This window comes from Anticarsia gemmatalis, chromosome Z (genome assembly GCF_050436995.1).
Source record: "Anticarsia gemmatalis isolate Benzon Research Colony breed Stoneville strain chromosome Z, ilAntGemm2 primary, whole genome shotgun sequence".
NCBI lineage: Eukaryota > Metazoa > Arthropoda > Insecta > Lepidoptera > Erebidae > Anticarsia > Anticarsia gemmatalis.
In genome coordinates, this window is record NC_134776.1 from 191,506 (window position 1) to 199,062 (window position 7,557).

Genomic DNA, 7,557 nt, shown 5'->3' on the forward strand with positions numbered 1-7,557 from the left:
TGTAACTGTTGATGATAGTTTCGGGCAGTCCTCACAACACCTTGAAGACCCCGGCTATAAAATAACATCAAATAAATGATACGTTCGTCAAAGCCGCTTTGTAGCTGAGCTGTGATACAGTGGGTATCAGGTGGACCGTACAACATCAAAGGTCACCGACTACTCACACATTTAGAAGTAGTAATTAGTAAGTAATATATCGTTCATCAAAGCTACGGAGCTGAACTGTGATGCAGTATGTAGTAGTGATAGTCCCGGATAGTCCACGTGACATCAAAGGACACCGGCTTTTCACACTTTTAGAACTAGTCGATAGTTTAACGTTTATCAAAGCTACGAAGCTGAACTGTGATACATCATGTAGTAGTGATAGTTAAAGACCCCGGCAGTCCACGCGACATCTAAGGATACCGGATACTCACATTTTTAGTATTAGCTGTAGTACATCGTTCATCAAAGCTGCGAAGCTGAACTGTGATAAAGTATGTAATAGTGATAGTCAGTGATAGACCCGGGAAGTCCACATGACATCAAAGGACACCGGCTTCTCATACTTTTAGAATTCGTTGCTAAAAATAGTGTATCGTTCATCAAAGCTGCGAAGCTGAACTGTGATACAGTATGTAGTAGCGATAGTCAGTGATAGTTCCGGGTAGTCTACGCGACATCTAAGGACACCGGCTTCCCACACTTTTAGAATTAGTCGTTAGTATAACGTTTATCAAAGCTACGGAGCTGAACTGTGATACAGTAGGTAGTTGTGATAGTCCCGGACAGTCCGCACGACATCTAAGGACACCGGCTTCTCACACATTTAGAATTAGTCAAGTTCGAGACAACGAAGCTGTAAAGCTGAGCTGACATGGTGCGTAGCAGGATAGTTCCGCGCAGTCCTCAAGGCATACAGGGGACACCGGCTATCTATGCTATTTTAATTACTCATGATATACTAACATCAAAATTGAATGCTCATCAAAGCTGCTATTGAGCTGAGCTGTGATACAGTGAGTAGGAGGTGAACCGTACAACATCAAAGGACACCGACTACTCACACTTTTGGAATAGAATAGTATTAGTCATCACGTTAGTATATATCGTTTATCAAAGCTACCGAACTGAACAGTCCTTACACCATCGCGAAGACACCAGCTACCAAAGCTAGAACCACCAGTAATGTTAATATCATTGATATTCGGATCACTGATCATCATTGATCTCGTACGTTTTATACAAGGCTGTGAAGCTGAGCTGCGATGGTGCTAAGCCGTAGTCTCGGGCAGTCCTCCTACCATCTGGAGGATACCGGCTAGTTGATTTCTTAGACACTAGTGTGAGGATATCTAATACTATGTATATTTAAGTCAAGATAGCCGCTAAATTGAACAGTGATACAGTGGACAGTTTTGATAATTTCGGGCAGACCTCACAACATCTAGAACGCACCGCCTCTGTTAGTTTCTAGAATTAATAGGTATCTATTTTAGTTTATCCGATACTTTGTGTACTAATGATGTAGACCCGAATAAAAGGCTTGAATCACCCTACAAACTTAATTTACCTATCATTACTACATTTAATTCTATTATGATAAAAATTAAATAAGAATAAAAATATTTTGATTTCATGATATCATTCAGTAAATTTTGTAATATTTGTTAAATACTTTTTAAAAAGAAATACATCTGAAATTAATCATTATTCCAGGCTCTAGAATATGAAATACCTCATACAGCCTCAGTTTTATACAATCAGTAATTTTACCTACAGTTTAGTAGTGACATCTATTGTCATAATTTCGAAACAGAAAACGAATGTTTACGTTCTTTTTTAATCTTTGTGATTCAATATTTCAATGTGATTGAAGTCCTTAACATCTTGCCTTTTAACATGTGGTCTTTGATCTAGATAAATAAGTTAATAAAGTTGTAGTTAGGTATATAGGATAATTTAATCAAATCAAATTGTGATAACAGATAAAGTAATATTAATTAGAATACCCAATGTAATGTTCGTCAATATTTCGTAGTCCAAATTCAATAGCATTTCAAAATTTAGAAGTTTTATTTCAAAATGATTTAGCACTACCACGAATATTATTTTACTGACCTTTCTAGTTCAAAATTCTATAGCAGTTTAAAATTAAGATTTTGCTTTTAATCTGAAAGTTTGGGAAAATCCCAAATTTGTTAAGTTACTAACCCTACCATTTAAGATACCACATAGTAACGGAATAGATTAATATAAGATAATCATACTCAATGTACAGATATTTAAAGGACTGTAGCTTTTGATACAAAAATACAAAAAATACCGAAAAAATCTTCTTTTCTCTTTCCTTCTATAATTTTGTCCATATACTTACTTCTTGATTTATTTAAGGCCGGTTTTCTTACTAAACCTATCAACTATCGAGAATTTAAATCAGCGCCTCCAGCGTATTCCGAAGGAACTAATTTTTTTAGGGATTTTTAATGAGAGTAGGAAATCGCGCTGCTCTATCTTTTATTTAGATATTAGTTAATTCGTGCCTTCTTTAACCCTAATCTTCCTACCTATACTTACCAACTATGTTGATAATATATATTAGCTGTTTTTTATTAGATAGGCCTATACATAGGTATTCTGTGAAAATATATAGATGGCGCTGTTGGCACATTTAGTAGGTTAAAGTATTATCGTATTTTTAGGGCATATACTTACTATTCAAAATTTTCAGCAGAGGTTTCTATATAAGTCTATTTTCAAAATTAGGTTTAAAGCTTCAGATACTAGTCTATACAAATTATCTAAAGTAATTTTCTGATACTAACAAAAATTAACACTTTATTATTACTAAATTCTATCAAAATTTATAAACTAGTTTAGGTCTTAAATAAGACAATTGTCCATCTAGTTAACCAACCTAACAAAATTTAACATTTGTGATACTAATTTTTGATTGGAGTAAAATGACTTGGTACATTAAATCTTGTCTGTGATTCTATTAGACTATTACCTACGTGTTGCATATATTTTTGCTATCTACTCCTAAGACTTGATATTTAGTGAGACTTTCCTATTCTAGAACTAATTTCAAATAATTAGTTATCTAAAAGTATCAAGATAGTTTGAGACAGTCATGGGTGTATCAATAATGAGAAAAAGACAAAAAGTATCATTTTATTCAGTTCGTCCTACTCTTATACGTCCTACATTATATTACAGGCTGCGTTCTTTTGGTTTAGCCGTCTAGGTGTATTTTCTCTTCTTTTCTTCTCTGCTAAACTCGTACTCCATCTTCTGTGGTCGTCTGCATCATCTCCGATCCGTTTCTGTCTTTCCTCTCTCTGTGTAGTCTGGTATTCTTCCTGTAAATATATAAAACATATGTTAGAGTATATGCAGTAAAGTCCTGAACTGCAACTATTGCTGGTTCAAAATGATTGAGATTTTCAGTCAAAGTAAAGTAACCTTCAAAGTCATTGAAAGTATCATAATTCAGGGAAGCGTATCTGCCTTAACTGATACATATCAAACATAATAAATTTATCAGAAAGACGTATGCGAGTAAAATTATTTTCAAATTAAGGTGATAGTGATATTAATAATTGAAAAAAATACGGAGTAATGGATAATAAAATTGATTCTTACCCTTGATGAAATCGCAGCGAAGGTAGGCACTTTCATCAAACTCCTTGTCTTGCGCTGCAACAATAAAAAGAACAGTCATTTTATTTTATTCAGTAATACAGTTACTAATATGATAAGATTTTCAAATTTTGATAAAAGGACCCAGCAAGAAAAAGGAACTTAATAGTCCAGTAGGTACATAATATTAATTTTTAGCTTAGATCAGTACTCAAAGTTAGCGGTTTACATGTGATTTTATCATCATTATGATATTTTTCCCGGTATATACAAGTGGGATATTTAGAGGACACGTAGGATATATTTTATTGGTAGTTATATCCCAGTATATGAAAGGGATGCGTAGGACTCTTGTACTCTTGTAGTATTTGTATTAGTAACTTTTCAACGTTGATCAGTGTGTAAGTAGTATTAATGTTTCATTGTTATAAATAGTAGTTAATTCGTATTACGTGACCGCGGGAAGAGATAACACATATTTTCTACTTACGCAAGGTCTAGAATAATTCTAAGTCTTTGTGCTTTCTCAAAAGACCAGAACTAACATATCATATTGACTGAACAACTAGTAAGGCCTTTCTTAGTACTTTTACTATCGTTACTATTTGTATATACCTAAATATACATATACGACCTAAAAACACATTAGAATATTTTTCTACAAATTTGTATTAAGTAAGCTATTTTCACTAACAGTCGATAGGACATGACTATATCTTTCCTTGGGTTCACAATACATTGAAATTTCTAAAAATAACGAGTTATACTCTACGTATTATTTCCATTTGCATTAGTTAAGCTGTCTTCACTAACAGTCGATAGGAATATGACTGACTGACTGACCATAGTAGGGCTATATCTTTCTTTGTTTTTTTAACAACAAGTTATTCTATAAGTTATACCAATTTATTTCTATTTGTTATATTAAGGTATTTTCACTAACAGTCGATAGGACATGACTAACTGACTGACTGACTATAGTAGGGCTATATCTTTCCTTGGTTTCACAATAATTTGAAATATGCAAAACGAAGCAGTTATTCTCTCCGTAGTTTTATTTCTATTTGTTTTTATTAGGCTGTATTTACTAACGGTCGATAGACATGACTGACTGACTGACTGACTGACTGACTATAGTAGGGCTATATCTTTCTTTGATTTTACAATAATTTGGAATATGCGAAAACAAGAAGTTATTCTCTACGTAGTTTTGTTTCTATTCGTTTTTATTAAGCTGTATTTACTAACAGTCGATAGAAACTGACTGACTGACTGACTGACTGACCATAGTAGGGCTATATCTTTCTTTAATTTTATAATATATTTTACGTGTTAGAGCCATTAGGCCCTTGTTATACTTCTTTCCGCGCGATTGTAAATAGTAATAAAATCCAATAGCATAAAGAAAAGAACTGTGATCAAGCATGTCACCAAGTATTCAGTACCTAGGTGACTTTTGTCCTATATCAGAAGAATATCAATATAAAGAAAGTCTCACACCATTTTTAGAGAAAAAAACAACACTTTTTTAGCCCACATGACAATTCAACTAGGGAATTAAAACATCTTGAAGTATAGTTAAATAACTGATATTAACAGTCACTTAGTGCTGATACGTCACAGTTCTCCTAGGTTTAATCTATTTATAGTAAGTACTGTACATACACGTCAATTCGCTGTGATACTAAGTGGCCGTTGAAACGCAAGCCGTCGATGTGCTGGATAGGTATTGTTAGGAAAAGATACATAAAAGAAATTTACATATTATAGGATATTAGGTATAACATAGGTATAATGTGTGGGATTCGTGAACAAACGCCTAGTTTCTGAAATATTGAACTAACGATACTGGTAGTAATTCAACACCGCTGTCAAATCAATTCAATATTAAAATGTTCAAAGAAAAATTAATATGAGATCTTGTTTGTATTTTATCTATATGTCTTTTTAACCTAGAAAGTATACAAAAGGTATACAAATCATAACTGACGCCGCCTAAATCGTCTTTTAACTGTAACTTTATTTAATTAACAGCTTGGAGTGGTATAATAATTAAAATATTAAATGACATGAAGATTAATAGTAAAAAAAAAGTTAGGTGCGTAGTACTCACCACCTACGGTCCTAAAACCCGAGGAAATTTGTAAGAATCCTCTGTGCCTAATTCCATGAGAACAAGACTTAGTTTGATTGTATTTATAATTTTTTTTATGAAATGAATATCAAACTAAATTCAACTCCATTGCTACTTTTGAACGATTTGCCAGCTAGTCAACTATTTCTGACATTGGCCTTTCAGAAACCGGGTGACCCACACTTAGGTCTTAAGTTAGTATAAAAACCTACTGTGCTAGTTCTTTTATTTTACCTAACAAAATTGTTGCAAAAATGTTACCAATACTTTAATATGAACATTTGAAAACTAGAACTTTAAAACAAAACGAGATAATACAGTCCGCTAACCACGTGGTCGTTGCAAGCGTGCAACAAGTTCATGTGCCTCCCTCCGTTGCCGTGGCAACAACACGCCGAGACGCCGATTCACGCCGCGCCACGAGACGAACATTGTAGAACATCGATCCCACGACTGATACGGTGACATACAAACGTGACGAACAAAGTATATCTCCGTCTCTCTTTATCAATCAGTACAGGGGTCGTTGAACGATAGAATTTTTGGAGGGTGGCACCACGCGCTTAAGAATTTGGATCAATATTCGGATTAGAAAACAAGGATTCGCGAAGGCGTGGCTGTTATATAATACGTAGACGATCTACGAATTCTCGTAGCATGTGCTACGAAACTCTTTAAGTAATTTTGTTACTGTAATTATAGTGATATAATTTTAAATCAAATGACTGACTGACAGACATAGTAGGGCCAGATCTTTTCTATCTCTTCTACAAAGTTTCCTGTCACTTTTCGTTTTTTACATAAATGAGTTGGATATTAGAATACAACACAGCCACTTCAACTCACTAGCAATCTATATTACATTTATTATGTGACACTAGCCACTAAGCAATTACAATAAGAAAGATTGACCGCACCAATGATGACATTACTTTACTGATTGTTTACACATCGATGAGTTGAAGTGGCTATTATAATGCGACTAAGTATATTATGGATATAACAGCAAATCTCAATACCTTCTGACCAACGCCTTTGCTGCTTCGTATTAGAGCAGAAGACACGCAAAGCCGCTTAACATAACCAAGCCGCACCCACCCGCGTTTGAATAATATTCTACCAAATTTCCCAAATTACGTGTTACGTCATAACTCGACTTAATAATCGGATAAAATCTCTTTATTCCATAACTTCACTTGAAACGGTGTCTTAGAAACGTCCAAATCCCGGTTTCACAAACGAACACGTAATTATTACACAAAAAGGGAGTGTTTCTCATCGCCATTTTATTACGTATAGCGCTGAGCACAGAGTGAGCGAGTGTCGGCGTCCCCACAACGGCGCGCGGCGCTGCCAACTGGCTTCAGTCGGCGTCACTGATATAAGCCCCCCTTCCTTCGTCCTTCAGACGCAAACTTCGGAGATCAATATCAAAGTATATTTTTGGCAGTAGGAGGGGTACTTGAACCATTTTTTGCCTAAGAATATGGTTTTATCCACTGCGCGTGGTAAACCTATAAATTACGTGGATATATTCTGTAATTTTCGTAAAAAATTACGTATTTTTGAGATATTTTTGCCGTGTAAAAAAATACCTAGCTCAGACCTAATTATTATTAAGAAATAATATTATCAAAAATTGTCATGTGATATTAGACGTACAAATAAGAGTCCCTCAAAAATCAATTTTATTTTTTCAATATAATCTTCATGTCAAAAAAAGAAAATAAGCAAAATAATTTAAAGCTCTCTAAAACAGCAGCCATACATTTTTTCTTAATGTTATCGCAAGATGG

General features: G+C 34.2%; 1 long non-coding RNA gene across 1 annotated transcript; it reads right to left on the reverse strand.

Annotated features, from left to right (window-relative positions):
• Positions 1 to 2,672: 2,672 nt before the first annotated feature.
• LOC142986682 (uncharacterized) lies at positions 2,673 to 7,105 on the reverse strand. Its single transcript, XR_012960418.1, has 3 exons — positions 6,781 to 7,105; positions 3,631 to 3,684; positions 2,673 to 3,347 (listed from the first exon to the last, which is right to left on the reverse strand). It is a non-coding gene; the product is annotated as an uncharacterized LOC142986682 (long non-coding RNA).
• Between the last annotated feature and the right edge of the window lie 452 nt (positions 7,106 to 7,557).